Raw genomic sequence first — 16,930 nt, forward strand, 5'->3', positions numbered from 1 at the left:
AACGACGCATGATACTTCCTGTTGCCAGTAGGTGGCGCTATGACTCTCACTAAATATGGGCCTGAAAATGTGTTCATACCGGGACTCTTAACAAGCATATGAAATTTGGAAAAGATCAGACCATGTGGAGTCAAGTTATAAGGCTTTGAAATTTCATGGCGAGACATTGAAATTCGCCGCGTCGTCATGGCAACACCTTTCGACGAAAAGTCACCAACTTCATAATATACAATCTCCAAGGTCTTTAGGCTATTCTGAGCAAATTTGAGGTGGATCCCATCACCGTGCAACCCACAGAGCGTCAAAGTGTAAAACATGTAACTTCCTGTTGCCAGTAGGTGGCGCTATGACTTAGATCCAATATTGACACAGGAATCTGTTCAGGACGGGACTCTTTCCAAGCACAAAAGGTTTGGGTCTCTTAGGATTGTGCATGCCGGAGTCATGGCCGTTTGAATTTTCACAGCGAAGGATCGAAATTCGCCGCCCAACCACACCCCCTCTGCAATGTCGAAAACTCACCGTTTTGATAACTTTTCATCTCCCAGGTCTGTAGATGATACTGACTGAATTTGAAGTTGCTGAGGTCAAATCCCTAGGAGGAGTTCCTTAAAGTACGCGGGCTAAAAACGGCAAAATTGGCCTGAAAATGGCAACTTTGAACCAAAATGGCCGACTTCCTGTTGGATTTAGGGTATGGCTCCAAGAGAGTTTTTGGTGCGTCTGGACATGATATAAAAGCACACCAAATTTCATTGTTCTACGACGATCTGTATCGTGGGGCTCGCTTTTCTTAATTTTCTAGGTGGCGCTGTCGAGCCATTTTTCCCTGCATTTTTTGCGAGACCCATAAAATCTGCGATTTTCACCAGAACTGACGTGCACGCCAATTTTTGTGAGTTTTGGTACACGTTTGTAGAAGTTATTTGAGGTCAAAGAGTTGTAATAATAATTAAAGCTGCGAGCAGCGTTGAACGGGCCTTCGCGCCCTTGCGCACGTCGGGCCGCGGCGCAGTCAGTTGAGCTTGTGGGAACCAAGAAAACGTTTGGAGATGATCAGTGTGAGAGTCTTTTTCCACAATACTAACCAGTGTCTCTCTGTGAGCCCACCCCTCTGTTCACAGACAATTATGAATTATGAAATCAAAATATTGTTAACCTTAATCAATAATTCAGGTACCAACTGTAGGATCTGCGAAGAACACAGTTAATTATTTGCTATAATTATCAATTATCAATAATAATTAATTATAACAATTAACAGAATTATTAATATGAACTAACAGATACGAAGCACCACCCCGAAACCGGGACCAATAACCGAGCAAGGTAAATGGGAGTTCACCTAGAATGTTCATATCTGAGAGATAATCATTCAAGGGTGAACAAAGAAGGGTTGAATTCGAGCTCTGACTCCTTCAATCAGCCACTTTTCACAATATGTTACAAATAATGACTAAAGAACTTCTCTTTAAAGATATAACAGTGTTTTTTAAACTTAGCAAAATTAACAAAGTTAACAAATGCTTCATTCAATAAATAGCTATTCTAAAATCTAATTCTACCAAACAAAACACAAACAGCTTTGCACGGGGTTGGACACTTGCAGGTTGGACACTTTTGTCCCACGTTATCTGACCATCAGATGTGCAAAACGATGTCGGTGCGTGTATCTGTGCTCGCGTGAGTATGGTGTTAGTCACAAGAGAGGGAGGAGGGAAAGCGATCGTGAGAGAGAGAGAAGCGGTTCTTTTTCCACAGAGAGCGCACATATGGACGGCAGTCTGTAACGCACGTTGTCTGGTTTAAGATCGACAAATCAGTTTACTTTCTCACTCACGGCAGCACAAACACAGTAGTCCCGAGCGGGACAAACACAAAATAGTCTAGCGTGGTGAACACAACTAACAGGCAGCAAACAAGCAGCAGCGGAGCGTTAACTGCAGCATGACCGAAAGAAGCACAACCAGTTCGCCTCTGCTAGCCTCGCAGCTAACCCCGGCTCTCTGTTTAGATCCAAACGGAGCACCGAGTCCCGATTTGTTATTTAGGTTAAAGCAGAGAACAGGCAGCAAACAGGGAGCAGCGGAGCGTTAACTGCAGCATGACCGAAAGAAGCACAACGCGTTCGCCTCTGCTAGCCTCTCAGTTAACCCCGGCTCTCTGTTTAGATCCAAACGGAGCACCGAGTCCCGATTTGTTATTTAGGTTAAAGCGGAGAGAATCAGCGGGTCTGTCGGCCAGCTGAGTGAAGTGAAACCTGCGGAAAAAACACCGTGACCATCACGGTAAAACAGTCCGTAGAGAACTACCGTGTTCAGCTGCACAGATAGGAAATCCCTCGGCTGACAGGATGTACCACTCTGTGAGGAAAAATATTTTACCCTCCCCTTTCTGGTTGGCAACAACGGTTGGCAACCAGCACATTGGGTGCATTACTGCCACCCTCTTCCTGAGTTTTTCCCTCATATCAGCTATAGTCTTTCTTGATCATTAGTACAATATATTATCACATGTATAATAGTCCCCTCAGCCAAGTCAGAAAAAATATGTGCATGTATGAACAACAGCAATTGGAGAAGATGACAAGCAAAAAGTAATCATGTTAAATAATCATGATCTCAATATTGAACAAAAATGATTGTGTTTATTATTTTTGCCATAATCAAGCACCCCTAAAAACAGCAAATTGTGATTTACATACACACACACACACACACACACACACACACACACACACACAGTTTAAATATGTATGTGATCAATTGTAAATATGTATGTAATGAATTGTTTTCTTTAAGAAACTCTTACTTGAACATTTTTCAGTGTGCTCCTGAAGTTATATGTATGCTCCCAATTTTTGTCTTTTAGGAGCACATGTACTTCTTGAAAAAAAGTAAAGATTGAACACTGCTGTCACATGTGTAGAAGCACTAAGTAAGTGGAGTGTGGTGCAGTCCAAGGGCTTCTGTCACAGGCAGTAGATGTTTACTTTACCCATCCCCCCCTCCCATTCTCTCTCTCTCCCTCACAGTTGGAAGGAAAGATTTCAAAGTGATCTTCTTGTGAAATATCCTCATAAATCCCATAACTTTGGCCAAATCCTTCATAAAAATCACATTTTTTTGTAGGAATTTTCGTCGCGAATCCATTGATACAGGTTTGAAAGTGGTGGGACTTATAGTTTAGACGCCAGATGCCCCAGTTTGGCACAAAGTCCATGCCCAGAATTTGCCTCCCCATTGGTTTACATTGTAAGGTGTAATGTCGCACTCCAACTTTCAGGGCTTACTAAATCTAAACCGTTCGAGTTATTACAAAGTTTTTAATAACTTTTGCTCAACACAGTGTGATAAGTCATGTTTTCAAGTTTGAAGCCGATACCATTAACGCCCTAGGAGGAGATAGCGTTTATTCAAGGTCCAAAATTGGCAAAAATTCGTATTTTGAAATTGACATTGCAGATTTCCTGTTGGATTTAGGTCAGGGGTGTCAGCGTATGATTTGTAGGTCTTGATGAGACGAATAATTGAGTTTTGGTTCGATCTCTCTACAACATTCCTACGAGCCGTGGTGGCCGTTTTAGATACATAGGTGGCGCTAGAGAGCACATTTTGGCACTTTGGGGTTTAATTTTTACATTTTATCAAATTTTTCACCATTCCTGATGTGCGTGCCAAATTTGGTGAGTTTTTGAGCATGTTTAGGGGGTCAAATTTAGAGTTAAAGTGGCGTAACAAGAAAGAAGAAAGAAACAAACACACGAAAAACAATAGGGTCTTCGCCCTTTGGGCTCAGGCCCTAATAAAGAAACAAACACACGAAAAACAATAGGGTCTTCGCCCTTTGGGCTCAGGCCCTAATAATAAGAAGAAAGAAACAAACACACGAAAAACAATAGGGTCTTCGCCCTTTGGGCTCAGGCCCTAATTAAAGCTGCAAGCAGCGTTGAACGGGCCTTCGCGCCCTTGCGCACGTCGGGCCGCGGCGCAGTCAGCTAAGCTTCTGGGAACCAAGAAAACGTTTGGAGATGATCAGTGTGAGAGTCTTTTGACACACAATACTAACCAGTGTCTCTCTGTGAGCCCACCCCTCTGTTCACAGACAATTATGAATTATGAAATCAAAATATTGTTAACCTTAATCAATAATTCAGGTACCAACTGTAGGATCTGCGAAGAACACAGTTAATTATTTGCTATAATTATCAATTATCAATAATAATTAATCATAACAATTAACAGAATTATTAATATGAACTAACAGATACGAAGCACCACCCCGAAACCGGGACCAATAACCGAGCAAGGTAGTCTCATAAATGGGAGTTCACCTAGAATGTTCATATCTGAGAGATAATCATTCAAGGGTGAACAAAGAAGGGTTGAATTCGAGCTCTGACTCCTTCAATCAGCCACTTTTCACAATATGTTACCAATAATGACTAAAGAACTTCTCTTTAAAGATATAACAGTGTTTATTAAACTTAGCAAAATTAACAAAGTTAACAAATGCTTCATTCAATAAATAGCTATTCTAAAATATAATTCTACCAAACAAAACACAAACAGCTTTGCACGGGGTTGGACACTTGCAGGTTGGACACTTTTGTCCGACGCTATCTGACCATCAGATGTGCAAAACGATGTCGGTGCGTGTATCTGTGCGCACGTGAGTATGGTGTTAGTCACAAGAGAGGGAGGAGGGAAAGCGATCGTGAGAGAGAGAGAAGCGGTTCTTTTTCCACAGAGAGCGCACGTATGGACGGCAGTCTGTAACGCACGTTGTCTGGTTTAAGATCGACAAATCAGTTTACTTCCTCACTCACGGCAGCACAAACACAGTAGTCCCGAGCGGGACAAACACAAAATAGTCTAGCGTGGTGAACACAACTAACAGGCAGCAAACAGGCAGCAGCGGAGCGTTAACTGCAGCATGACCGAAAGAAGCACAACCAGTTGGCCTCTGCTAGCCTCTCAGCTAACCCCGGCTCTCTGTTTAGATCCAAACGGAGCACCGAGTCCCGATTTGTTATTTAGGTTAAAGCGGAGAACAGGCAGCAGCGGAGCGTTAATTGCAGCATGACCGAAAGAAGCACAACCAGTTCGCCTCTGCTAGCCTCGCAGCTAACCCCGGCTCTCTGTTTAGATCCAAACGGAGCACCGAGTCCCGAATTGCTATTTAGGTTAAAGCGGAGAGAATCAGCGGGTCTGTCGGCCAGCTGAGTGAAGTGAAACCTGCGGAAAAAACACCGTGACCATCAAGGTAAAACAGGTCGGCGAAAACACGGCAGCTGGCTCTGAGTGGAGTGGCGGAGAGAACAGCAGAGACGACTCGGCGAAGACGCGCAGGGCAGAGCCGGTCCACGTTATCCCGAAGTAACTTCATTTCCTCTTTCTCGGGGGAATTTGAGGACGCTGGTTGCAGCAGCGGTCTCTCTCGGGTCCAGGAATGTGTTCGGGTGAACACGGGCAAAGTCTCGTCTCGTCCGACGAGGGGAGTCTTCGATGAGGGGAAAACATGTTCGTGGGGTAGTCAAGCTAACTCACAGAGGAACATGAGTTACCCCTAGCTCAGTGACATGGGAAAGACGTGTAATTTGGGCGTGCTCGCTTATAAAGGGGTGGTGATTTCATGGCTGCGTCCTCAGGACGCTCCGCTGTGCAGGAGCGTCTCCGCCAATAAGGGACCAATGTTGACTGCTCCCTGCTGAGGTGTGAAAATCGCAAAGCATCCTTGGAAATGGAGTTTGCTCCACCCTCATGGCAGGTCCATTACAGTTTTAATACGGAGCTCCGGAACTCCAGCCTTCCTGAGTTTTTCCCTCATATAAGCTATAGTTTTTCTTAATCATTACTACAATATATGATTACATATGTAATAGTCTCCTCAGCCAAGTTAGAAAAAATATGTGCATGTATGAACAACAGCAATTGGAGAAGATGACAGTCAAAAAGTAATCATGTTAAATAATCATGATCTCAATATTGAACAAAAATGATTGTGATTATAATTTTTGCCATAATCAAGCACCCCTAAAAACAGCAAATTGTGATTTACATACACACACACACACACACACACACACACACACACACACACACACAGAGTTTAAATATGTATGTGATAAATTGTAAATATGTATGTAATGAATTGTTTTCTGTAAGAAACTCTTACTTGAACATTTTTCAGTGTGCTCCTAAAGTTATATGTATGCTCCTAATTTCTTTCATTTAGGAGCACATGTACTCCTTGAAAAAAAGTAAGGTTTGAACACTGCTGTCAGATATGTAGAAGCCCTAAGTAACTGGAGTGTGGTGCAGTCCAAGGGCTTCTGTCACAGGCAGTAGATGTTTACTTTACCCATCCCCCCCCCTCCCATTCTCTCTCTCCCTCTCAGTTGGAAGGACAGATTTCAAAGTGATCTTCTTGTGAAATATCCTCATAAATCCCATAACTTTGGCCAAATCCTTCATAAAAATCACATTTTTTTGTAGGAATTTTCGTCACGAATCCATTGATACAGGTTTGAAAGTGGTGGGACTTATAGTTTAGATGCCAGATGCCCCAGTTTGGCACAAAGTCCATGCCCAGAGATTGCCTCCCCATTGGTTTACATTGTAAGGTGTAATGTCGCACTCCAACTTTCAGGGCTTACTAAATCTAAACCGTTCGAGTTATTACAAAGTTTTTAATAACTTTTGCTCAACACAGTGTGATAAGTCATGTATTCAAGTTTGAAGCCGATACCATTAACGCCCTAGGAGGAGATAGCGTTTATTCAAGGTCCAAAATTGGCAAAAATTCATATTTTGAAATTGAGATTGCGGACTTCCTGTTGGATTTAGGTCAGGGGTGTCAGCGTATGATTTGTAGGTCTTGATGAGACGAATAATTGAGTTTTGGTTCGATCTCTCTACGACATTCCTACGAGCCGTGGCGGCCGTTTTAGATACATAGGTGGCGCTAGAGAGCACATTTTGGCACTTTGGGTGTTAATTTTTACATTATATCAAATTTTTCACCATTCCTGATGTGCGTGCCAAATTTGGTGAGTTTTTGAGCATGTTCAGGGGGTCAAATTTAGAGTTAAATTGGCGTAATAATAAAGAAGAAGAAAGAAACAAACACACGAAAAACAATAGGGTCTTCGCCCTTTGGGCTCAGGCCCTAATAATTAAAGCTGCAAGCAGCGTTGAACGGGCCTTCGCGCCCTTGGGCACATGGGGCCACGGCGCAGTCACCTAAGCCTCTGGGAACCAAGAAAACGTTTGGAGATGATCAGTGTGAGTCTTTTGACACACAATACTAACCAGTTTCTCTCTGTGAGCCCACCCCTCTGTTTATCACAGATAATTATGAATTATGAAATCAAAATATTGTTAACCTTAATCAATAATTCGGGCACCAGCTGTAGGATCTGTGAGGAACACAGTTGATTATTTGCAATAATTATCAATTATCAAAGATAATTAACTAATTAAAGCTGCAAGCAGCGTTGGTCAGGACCTCGCACTCTGGCCCGTCGGGATCAGATCACGCTTTTTAAAAATGAGGGATATTTCTTACAAGTGTGGTGTGCTTTTATTTTGAAAGTTTGATTGACATGTGTACTGTCAGGTGTGTAGAGACAATAAGTAACTGCAGCTGGACACAGAAAAATACTCATATATTTGAATGGAGAGTGTGAGCGAACCCACACCTTTTTGAACATTTACTGCTTCCACATAATTTTAGATACAAACTTCATTTGAACTTTAAATGAGTCACGAGACTTTGACCTACAAATCTTGAATTTACATGTGTTTTCTATCTTTTATTGTTTTTGAGATATTAGAGTGTGAGTTTTAAAGTCTTTTCTTGCTCCTCCTGTGATTTTATAATGAGTGTGTAATGCGGAATGTTTCACAGCACTGAGGGAGTGACATCACCAGGAGCAGTTAGAGAGGAGGATTTTAGAGAACGCTTCTTGTGAAATATCCTCATAAATCCCATGACTTTGGCCAAATCTAACATTAAAAATCATATTTTAGTAGGAAATTTCGTTGCGAATCCATTGATACAGGTTTGAAAGTGGTTAGACTTATAGTTTAGACGTCAGAAGCCTCTGTTTGACACAAAGTTCATGCCCATAGATTACCTCCCCATTGGTTTACATTGTAAGGGTGATGTGGGACTGCAACTTTCAGGGCTTATTAAATCCAAACCATTCGAGTCATTACAAAGTTTTTAACAACTTTTTTTCAGCATAGTGTCATAAGTCATCTATTAAAGTTTGAAGCCGATACCATTAACGCCCTCGGAGGAGATAGCGTTTGTTCGGGGGCCAAAATTGGGGCAAAGTCTTATTTTGAAAAGCTGATTGCAGACTTCCTGTTGGATTTAGGTCAGGGGTGTCAGCGTATGATTTGTAGGTCTTGATGAGACGAATAATTGAGTTTTGGTTCGATCTCTCTACGGCATTCCTACGGGCCGTGGCGGCCGTTTTAGATACATAGGTGGCGCTAGAGAGCACATTTTGGCACTTCGGGGGTTAATTTTTACATTTTATCAAATTTTTCACCAGACCTGATGTGCGTGCCAAATTTGGTGAGTTTTTGAGCATGTTTAGGGGGTCAAATTTAGAGTTGAAGTAGCGTATTAATAAAGAATAATAATAAAGAAACAAACACACGAAAAACAATAGGGCCTGAGCCCAAAGGGCGAAGACCCCATTGTTTTACAAAGTTTTTAATAACTTTTGCTCAACACAGTGTGATAAGTCATGTACTAAAGTTTGAAGCCGATACCATTAACGCCCTAGGAGGAGATAGCGTTTATTCAAGGTCCAAAATTGGCAAAAAATCGTATTTTGAAATTGACATTGCGGACTTCCTGTTGGATTTAGGTCAGGGGTGTCAGCATATGATTTGTAGGTCTTGATGAGATGAATAATTGAGTTTTGGTTCAATCTTTCTACGACATTCCTACGGGCCGTGGCAGCCGTTTTAGATACATAGGTGGCGCTCTCGAGCACATTTTGGCACTTCGGGGTTAATTTTTACATTTTATCAAATTTTTCACCAGACCTGATGTGCGTGCCAAATTTGGTGAGTTTTTGAGCATTTTTAGGGGGTCAAATTTAGAGTTGAAGTGGCGTATTAATAAAGAATAATAAAGAAACAAACACACGAAAAACATTAGGGTCTTCGCCCTTTGGGCTCAGGCCCTAATTAAAGCTGCAAGCAGCGATGATCGGGCCCTCACGTCCTTGCGTATGTCGGGGCGCGCCGCTGGTGAAGGGCTTCTGTCACGGGCATGTAGATGTCCACAGACATGGGCTGTTTTCAGACAGTGAAAGGGGAGATTAACGTCACTTCCTCAATCACTTATTCTGCCTGCTGCTGGATCTGCTGCATTGAAATGTCATAGGGGGCGCTATGGAGCCAGTTTTCATCACTCAATATTGGTATTTAGACGTGTTCAGGCTGGGAGTCTTATCAAACATGTAAAGTTTGGTGTAGACTCGAGCATTTGCACTAAAGTTATAGCAACTTCCTCTATCATGGCGAAACATCAAAACTCAACGGCACGCCACGGCCACACGCTTCAATGATAACTAAATCTTTTGATAACTTTTGATCACACACTAGTGTAGATGACACACACTGATTTTGAAGTCGTTACGATGAATTCTGTAGGAGGAGTTCGTTAAAATACAAGGTATGCGAAATGGTCAAAAAAACGCGAAAAATGACCACTTTTATCAAGATGGCCGACTTCCTGTAGGACTTACAATATGACTCCGGAGGCTTTTTTGTGCGTCTTGACATGATACATATATCTCCCGAATTTCATTTTTCTACGTTAATCTGGAAGGTGGGGCTACAATTTTGAAATTTTCAAGGGGGCGCTGTTGAGCTTATTTGCCATGCCTATGCAAATGACCTATCCAGGATTTTAACTGGTGTCGCTCCAGACATGTGTGCCAAGTTTCGTGACTGTATACCCATCCCTTGTCCCTAAAATACAGCATCATATTTCATGGCGAAGGATGTGTCGCCATGGCAACGGCGTTTGGTCATGGGTCATGACCTGCCTAATGTAGCATCACCAAGGTCTTACATCTTAGCTGAGTCAATTTCAGATGCATCGGCCAAATTTCCTAGGAGTAATACAACAAAGAACGACGCATGATACTTCCTGTTGCCAGTAGGTGGCGCTATGACTGTCACTAAATATGGGCCTGAAAATGTGTTCATACCGGGACTCTTAACAAGCATATGAAATTTGGAAAAGATCAGACCATGTGGAGTCAAGTTATAAGGCTTTGAAATTTCATGGCGAGACATCGAAATTCGAAAAATGGCCGACTTCCTGTTGGATTTAGGGTATGGCTCCAAGAGAGTTTTTGGTGCGTCTGGTCATGATATATAAGCACACCAAATTTACGATGATCTGTATCGTGGGGTTCGCTTTTATTAATTTTCTAGGTGGCGCTGTCGAGCCATTTTTCCCCGCATTTTTTGCAAGACCCATAAAATCTGCGATTTTCACCAGAACTGACGCGCACGCCAATTTTTGTGAGTTTTGGTACATGTTTGTAGAAGTTATTTGAGGTCAAAGAGTTGTAATAATAATAATAATAATTCCTTTGGATACAAGAGGGCTTCGCGCTGGTCAGCACTTGGGCCCTAATAATTCCTTTGGATACAAGAGGGCTTCGCGCTGGTCAGCGCTCGGGCCCTAATAATTCCTTTGGATACAAGAGGGCTTCGCGCTGGTCAGCGCTCAGGCCCTAATAATAATAATAATAATTAAAGCTGCAAGCAGCGATGATCAGGCCCTCGCGTCCTTGCGTATGTCGGGGCTCAGCGCTGGTGAAGGGCTTCTGTCACGGGCATATAGATGTCCCCTGACCTGGGCTGTTTTCAGACAGTGCAAGGGGAGATTTACGTCACATCCTCACCTACTCTGCCTGCTGCAGGGGCTGCTGCATTGAAATGTCGTAGGGGGCGCAATGGAGCCAGTTTTCATCACTGACTGAATATTGCTATTTAGACGTGTTCAGGCTGGGAGTCTTATCAAACATGTAAAGATTGGTGTAGACTCCAGCATTTACACTAAACTTATAGGACTTTCACCTGTCATGGCGAAACATCAAAACTCAACGCCACGCCACGGCCACACGCTTCAATACTAAGTAAATGTTTTGATAACTTTTGATCACACACTACTGTAGATGACACACACTGATTTTGAAGTCGTTACGATGAATTCTGTAGGAGGAGTTCGTTAAAATACAAGGTATGCGAAATGGTCAAAAAAACGCGAAAAATGACCACCTTTATCAAGATGGCCGACTTCCTGTAGGACTTACAACATGGCTCCAAGAGGCTTTTTTGTGCACCTTGACATGATACATGTGCCTTATGAATTTCATATTTTTACGTTTATCTGGTAGGCGGGGCTGCAATTTTGAAATTTTAAAGGGGGCGCTGTTGAGCCATGTTGCCACGCCTATTAAAATTATCTACATAGGATTTTAGCTAACATCACTCTAGACATGTGTGTCAAGTTTCGTGACTGTAGAGCCATCCCTTGTCCCTGAAAAACAGTATCGTATTTCTTGGCGAAGGATTTGTCGCCATGGTAACAGCGTTTGGTTTTGGGTCATGACCTGCCAAATATAGCATCACCAAGGTCTTGTTTATTAGCTGACTTAATTTCAGGTGCATCAGTCAAATTTCCTAGGAGTAATTACACAAAGTACGACGCATGTTACTTCCTGTTGCCAGTAGGTGGCGATATGACTTTCGCTAAATATGAGACTGAGCATGTGTTCAGACCGGGACTCTTAACAAGCATATGAAATTTGGAAAAGATCAGACCACGTGGAGTCAAGATATAAGGCTTTGAAATTTCATGGCGAGACATCGAAATTCGCCGCGTCGCCATGGCAACATCTTTCAGCGAAAAGTCACCAACTTCATAATGTACGAACTCCAAGGTCTTGAGGCTATTCTGAGTAAATTTGAGGTGGATCCAATCACTGTGCTACCCACAGGGCGTCGGAGCGTAAAACATGTAACTTCCTGTTGCCAGTAGGTGGCACTATGACTCAGATCCAATATTGTCACATGGATGTGTTCAGGGCAGGACTCTTAATCAATCACAAAAGGTTTGGGTCTCTTGGGATCATGTATGCCGGAGTTATGGCCGTTTCAAATTTCATGGCGAAGGATCGAATTTCACCCCCCAACCACGCCCCCTTGGCAATGACGAAAACTCACCGTTTTGATAACTTTTACTCTCCTATGTCTGTAGATGATACAGACCGAATTCCAAGTGGCTGAGGTCAAATCTCTAGGAGGAGTTCGTTAAAGTATGCAGGCTGGAAATGACCAAATCGGTGTCAAAATCGCAACTTTGACACAAAATGGCTGACTTCCTGTTGGCGTTAGGGTATGTGTCCAAGAGACTTTTTGGTGCGACTGGTCATGATACATATGCATACTGAATTTCGTTCTCCTACGACAATCTGTATCGAGGGGCTCAATTTTCCTAATTTCCTAGGGGGCGCTATCGAGCCATTTTGCCCCGCCTTTTTGCGAGACCCATAAAATATCAAATTTTTCACCACTTCTGATGTATGTGCAAAGTTTAACAACTTTTCGTGCACGTTTAGGCCCTCAAAAATGCGTTTGTTTCGGAAGAATAATAATAATTAAAGCTGCAAGCAGCGATGATCGGGCCCTCGCGTCCTTGCGTATGTCGGGGCTCGGCGCTGGTGAAGGGCTTCTGTCACGGGCATATAGATGTCCCCAGACCTGGGGTCCGTTTTACAAAGCAGGTTTAGTGAAAACTCAGAGTCTGTTAACCCTGAAATGAGGGAAACTCTGAGTTTTCCGTTTCAAAAAGGGAGGTAACTCAAACCAGAGAAAGAGGGATAACTCTAGCCTGTTTCAGAGAGAGGGGTAACTTAAGCTCTCGGTCAGTTACCGTAGCAACAGACTCTATGAATCTAACCTGGTCGGGACCAGGTTTTTCTCAATGAACCTCGACTTTCTCTCAGTCTCCGCCCTCTTTCAGAGCCACACACTCCATTTGATTTCCTCATTCATTCAGGCAGCAGGCGAGTTTTGGCGTAGCCTAGTTCTGCCGTCTGTCATTTAAAGAAATCATTAAAAAAAATAAATAAATTAAAAAAAAAATCAGAGTCAGTATATTAGAAGTCCATTAGGCACAGTAAGTGGCGACTTTTTTTCACTAACATGGCATGTCCTTTTGATAACGATCCCGTGGATGAAGGTGCAGCATTACTGCGCAGAGAATTAAATATTCGTCGAGAGATGGTTATCAGACCACGCATAGATGTTCTAGCATTTCCAGCCATTATCTTTTTGAGCGGTACCGTTTCACGTCACAGTCCATCATCTACATACACAACCTAAGCCATCTTTACATTTGCAACATTACCAATCGTAGTCATGCTCTCACATCCCAGCAGATATTGTGTGTTGTGCTGCGTTTCTTTGCAAATGGTTTGCAAAAGTTTTTTGTACAATGTCGGAGCCAGCCACTGGCCTTCCTAAATTCTGGCTTAGGGCCAGCTCCTCTGCCTCCGTTAGAGGTGGCGGTGCTGGACCACCACCCGTTTTACGGGCATCTGCCTTCTTTCTGTTGGCTGAGTAGAAGTCTGTGTTAGTTTAAATAGGATTAATTATTTAACAGAACATGATGTAGATGAGAAGACATTTATGTGTGTGAAACCAGCATTATGTTGGGGATAAAACAACTGCACAGTCAAACAGCCACTTAATATTTACTTTACAATGTAAAACATGATCAAAATGAGGTTCCCCCATGAGATTATGCCGAGGTCTCACCTGTTTGAACAATGTTTTTAAATTTCATCCTAAACTGCTGCCAAGTGCGCTTGGACCTAAATGAAATAAATTAATAGGCCACCATTCAAGCAGTTTTCCTCTGTAATATTATTGTGATTACAAAGGACTACATTTAAACTTACGCAATGACCGAGCAGCAGCCGTCTCCCTCTCTTTTGCAGCTGCAGCGGTGTTGCACTTCTTTCTGAAAACATGCTCAAACTCGTCGTATGAGCGAATTAAGATGTCTAGTTCTAGGGGGGCGAAAAACGCAGCCATCCTCTTCCCCGTTGCCATGGTGACTCGTTGAATCGGGGCTCCATTGATGCTGGCTTTTTATAGTTGTGGTGCACGCGCTTAACTCCAGGTGAAACTACTCCGAGTTGATTAAATTGACTCAAATCAGCTGTTCTGGAACCGGAAACTCAGAGTTTTCTATCTCAGAGTAGATCAACTCAGAGTTCAGGATTAGACTCAGAGTTTGTTGAACCTGCTTTGTGAAACGGACCCCTGAGCTGTTTTCAGACAGTGCAAGGGGAAATTAACGTCACATCCTCAATCACCTACTCTGCCTGCTGCAGGGGCTGCTGCATTGAAATGTGGTAGGGGGCGCTATGGAGCCAGTTTTCATCACTGACTGAATATTGGTATTTAGACGTGTTCAGGCTGGGAGTCTTATCAAACATGTAAAGTTTGGTGTAGACTCCAGCATTTACACTAAACTTATAGCAATTTCGCCTGTCATGGCGAAACATCAAAACTCAACGCCACGCCACGGCCACACGCTTCAATGCTAAGTAAATGTTTTGATAACTTTTGATCACACACTAGTGTAGATGACACACACTGATTTTGAAGTCGTTACGATGAATTCTGTAGGAGGAGTTCGTTAAAATACAAGGTATGCGAAATGGTCAAAAAAACGCGAAAAATGACCACTTTTATCAAGATGGCCGACTTCCTGTAGGACTTACGATATGGCTCCAAGAGGCTTTTTTGTGCGTCTTGACATGATACATTAGCCTCCCGAATTTCATTTTCCTAGGTTCATCTGGAAGGCGGGGCTACAATTTTGAAATTTTCAAGGGGGCGCTGTTGAGCCATATTGTCACGTCTATGCAAATGACCTATCCAGGATTTTAGCTGGTGTCGCTCCAGACATGTGTGCCAAGTTTCGTGACTGTAGACCCATCCCTTATCCCTAAAATACAGCATCGTATTTCATGGCGAAGGATGTGTCGCCATGGCAACGGCGTTTGGTCATGGGTCATGACCTACCCAATGTAGCATCACCAAGGTCTTACATCTTAGCTGAGTCAATTTCAGATGCATCGGCCAAATTTCCTAGGAGTAATACAACAAAGAACGACGCATGATACTTCCTGTTGCCAGTAGGTGGCGCTATGACTCTCACTAAATATGGGCCTGAAAATGTGTTCAGACCGGGACTCTTAACAAGAATATGAAATTTGGAAAAGATCAGACCATGTGGAGTCAAGTTATAAGGCTTTGAAATTTCATGGCGAGACATCGAAATTCGCCGCGTCGTCATGGCAACACCTTTCCACGAAAAGTCACCAACTTCATAATATACCATCTCCAAGGTCCTTAGGCTATTCTGAGTAAATTTGAGGTGGATCCCATCACCGTGCAACCCACAGAGCGTCAAAGTGTAAAACATGTAACTTCCTGTTGCCAGTAGGTGGCGCTATGACTTACATCCAATATTGACACATGGATGTGTTCAGGACGGGACTCTTTCCAAGCACAAAAGGTTTGGGTCTCTTAGGATCGTGCATGCCGGAGTTATGGCTGTTTGAATTTTCACGGCGAAGGATCGAAATTCGCCGCCCGACCACACCCCCTCAACAATGTCGAAAACTCACCGTTTTGATAACTTTTCATCTCCCAGGTCTGTAGATGATACTGACCGAATTTCAAGTTGCTGAGGTCAAATCCCTAGGAGGAGTTCGTTAAAGTACGCGGGCTAAAAACGGCAAAATTGGCCTGAAAATCGCAACTTTGAACCAAAATGGCCGACTTCCTGTTGGATTTAGGGTATGGCTCCAAGAGACTTTTTGGTGCGTCTGGTCATGATATATAAGCACACCAAATTTCATTGTTCTACGACCATCTGTATCGTGGGGCTCGCTTTTCTTAATTTTCTAGGTGGCGCTGTCGAGCCATTTTTCCCCGCATTTTTTGCGAGACGCATAAAATCTGCGATTTTCACCAGAACTGACGCGCACGCCAATTTCGGTGAGTTTTGGTACACGTTTGTAGAAGTTATTTGAGGTCAAAGAGTCGCAATAATAATAATAATAATAATAATAATAATAATAATAATAATAATAATAATAATAATTCCTTTGGAAACAAGAGGGCTTCGCGCTGGTCAGCGCTCGGGCCCTAATAATAATAATTAAAGCTGCAAGCAGCGATGATCGGGCCCTCGCGTCCTTGCGTATGTCGGGGCTCGGCGCTGGTGAAGGGCTTCTGTCATGGGCATATTGATGTCCCCAGACCTGGGGTCCGTTTTACAAAGCAGGTTTAGTGAAAACTCAGAGTCTGTTAACCCTGAAATGAGGGAAACTCTGAGTTTTCAGTTTCAAAAAGGGAGGTCACTCAAACCAGAGAAAGAGGGATAACTCTAGCCTGTTTCAGAGAGAGGGGTAACTTAAGCTCTCGGTCAGTTACCGTAGCAACAGACTCTATGAATCTAACCTGGTCGGAACCAGGTTTTTCTCAATGAACCTCGAGTGTCTCTCAGTCTCCGCCCTCTTTCAGAGCCACACACTCCATTTGATTTCCTCATTCATTCAGGCAGCAGGCGAGTTTTGGCGTAGCCTAGTTCTGCCGTCTGTCATTTCAAAAAATCATTAAAAAAAATAAATAAATAAATAAAAAAAATCAGAGTCAGTATATTAGAGGTCCATTAGGCACAGTAAGTGGCGACTTTTTTTCACTAACATGGCATGTCCTTTTGATAACGATCCCGTGGATGAAGGTGCAGCATTACTGCGCAGAGAATTAAATATTCGTCGAGAGATGGTTATCAGACC

Source organism: Thunnus thynnus, chromosome 1, assembly GCF_963924715.1.
Source record: "Thunnus thynnus chromosome 1, fThuThy2.1, whole genome shotgun sequence".
Lineage (NCBI taxonomy): Eukaryota > Metazoa > Chordata > Actinopteri > Scombriformes > Scombridae > Thunnus > Thunnus thynnus.